The 2,772-nt window shown below is 32.7% G+C and overlaps 1 long non-coding RNA gene across 1 annotated transcript; it reads right to left on the reverse strand.

The window, feature by feature from the left end:
* Positions 1–1,420: 1,420 nt before the first annotated feature.
* Positions 1,421–2,209, reverse strand: LOC149550965 (uncharacterized). Its single transcript, XR_016353272.1, has 2 exons — positions 1,784–2,209; positions 1,421–1,667 (listed from the first exon to the last, which is right to left on the reverse strand). It is a non-coding gene; the product is annotated as an uncharacterized LOC149550965 (long non-coding RNA).
* Positions 2,210–2,772: the final 563 nt, after the last annotated feature.

The raw sequence follows: 2,772 nt of genomic DNA on the forward strand, positions 1-2,772 counted from the left end.
TTTTTTGACAAAAAAGAAAGTTCTAAAATAAAATACCAAAACAAAAATATATAGGCCAAGAACTAAATCTCCTTCTTTTGATTGTTTGGGTTCTCGAATTAGAGCTGTAGCCCATCATCCACCAGGAAGCCATAGAGTGGGAGACTAGTCCCCATATCTATGGCGTCATTGATCTCCTCCTTCCCAACTTGTAGAAGGGAAGTAGTCATGAATGTATGGCATGAATAAAAAAATCAGCCACCCTATCAAATGCATCCTCTAGGTCCTCATTCTTCTTGATGAGTTTAGTGATGGTTTCCTCTAGTTTGGATAAATCCTCCTTAACAGGGGATGTTTATCAATAGTTTCTTGGGCCTAGGATTATCCCCTTTGAATTATCACCCAAAACATGATTCTCAACCCAAGTCTCCATATTTTTCTCAATCCCGAAGCCTTCAATTTCCATGTTCACATTCCTAATTAAATTATCACCCAAAACATGATTCTCAACCCAAGTCTCCATATTTTTCTCAATCCCCAGGCCTTCAGTTTCCGTGTTCACATTCCTAATTAGGGAGGTGATCATCTTGTGATCACCAGTTTCACCCGTCCTCCACCCCCCACACTTTAGACTCAAGGGTATTGATCTCAGTTTTAAATATCTGACAAATGGGATGGCATAGGACTATCCTGACCCCTGACCATGGTATTGTCTTCCCTACTTGTAAACTCCTTTACCTACTCTCCACAGTTTCTCCTTGTGGCCTTCCTTTTAGGTCTTGGACAACCTTTTTTCTTGATGTTCTCAATAGATTCTGAACTAATCAATTTCTCTTGGCCCGAAAGGTAGTAGGCTTCTTGTCTCTCAATGTCTTGCTAGACTCAGAGTTCCCTTCTTGGCCAAAGCTCTAGTAATTTCCACATCAAGGAACTCTATCTTTTCCATTTTAATCTTCTTCTTGCAAGGTTGAGGATAGACCATTTTCTTTTCTTGTAGAATGACACCTTTTTCATCTATGAGAACTTTCTTGGTATATTTGACACTACTAGAGGGAGAGGTCAATGTTCATTTAGCATGATTATGTAGGGTTTTGATTTTTACACTGATAACATTGAATAATTCTTACCAACTCAACTTTGATCACTTCTTGGACTTTGATTTGGTATACCTCTCTCTGCTTGAGTAGTTCTAATTACTGTATTTTCCTTCCATTATTTTTCTTCTTAGTATTGATACTTTTAGTCTTTGTGATGTATGAATTTGCAAAAATTATTTCTCATCTCTTCTTTACAATATCATATTTCTTCATAACAAAAGAGATCTACCTTTTTTTTATCAAACTTTAGAATATTTATTTTTCTCAATAACTATTACAACATAATTCCACCTTGGTATTAGACCATATAACACATTTTCAACTACAACCTTTTTGTTCACAAATTCTTCAAGAATGGCCATTTAACTATATCCTTTACGTAGCACAATAATCTTTTACACTCATAACTTCTTACATCTACAAATTCTCTTTTTAATATATAACTTTAACAACTTTGACTTGATCATATCCTTAATGATCTTCTATATGCATCCATGTCTATGCTTATACTTACAATTTATGTCTATGCTTATACTTACAATTTATTGCGAAAAAAAACCTCATTTTGTAAATCCTCTTCTTAATCCAAACCTGTGAAAGAAATTCAGAAACCATCCGTCTTCTTTAAATCAATTTGAAAACCAATTGCAATAATAGAACAGATTAAAATTGTAACATATACTTGCTTAATAAGATAAATTACTCACAGTTAAATCAAATTTTCATACAGCAGCAACAAAATTTGCCAGTGAATGTAATAAAAAGCTATAAACAGCTCTTCAAGAGCTTTGATGGTTTTGATGTTTCTTCTCATTCAAAAACAACGATAAGGTATCTATTGTAAATATGTATATCCACAGACACACTTAACTCGGTATAATGAACTTGCCTGCAAAATGACACTCCATGAAACTTAGAACAAAAGGAAAAAGAAAAAGAAAACATACAAAAAATGCATTGAAATGAAGCAACGCCGAGAATGTGCCCTAGCACTTTATTTAAAGAAAAAAAATTCGCAGGATCAACGGCCCGGCGAAAGAAAGACGCCATCATCTGACGGTGGCAATTCTTTTAAGTTTTCAATACCATACGGTGGCCAATATAGGTACGTGGATATAAATTCCATAGAAAGTACGCCGCCTTCAAACACCACGTGAATAATAGGCGGGTCAACATACATCAGTGATCAATTCCTACTCGTCTTTATCCGCCGTCACTCTCGGCGAAGCGAAGTCACAATCATTCTGAATTCTGAGGTGAGGAATATATTATTTAGCATTTCTTATTAACGAACATTTGTAGTGTATATCATTCATTAATAATGATCTGATATTTCATTTGCTAAATTAGATGTTATTTATAATAAACATCTGGTTTCTAATAAAGCTCAAAAGGAAAATAAATTTAAGGTATTTATTTGCATTGCCAATTTAGTAATTTATTTTGATTATATAAGATTATTGAATATAAAAATAATGAAATCTTATATTATATATATCAAAATTATTTTATATTTAAATATGTATGAAACAAAAAAATATTTATTTTTGTTGTTTTTTTCAATGAAATTGTTTATATACTTGAATTTAAACTTATAATTTGATTTGAAACATTTATTAATTTTATTGTGAAATTATACCACTATGCTCATGTTACAATGTGGCTTTAAGTGCCATTTATGCATAAATTTAAGCAA

This window comes from Cupressus sempervirens, chromosome 6, assembly GCF_028749045.1.
Source record: "Cupressus sempervirens isolate cs-2001-9-10 chromosome 6, ASM2874904v1, whole genome shotgun sequence".
Classification (NCBI taxonomy): domain Eukaryota; kingdom Viridiplantae; phylum Streptophyta; class Pinopsida; order Cupressales; family Cupressaceae; genus Cupressus; species Cupressus sempervirens.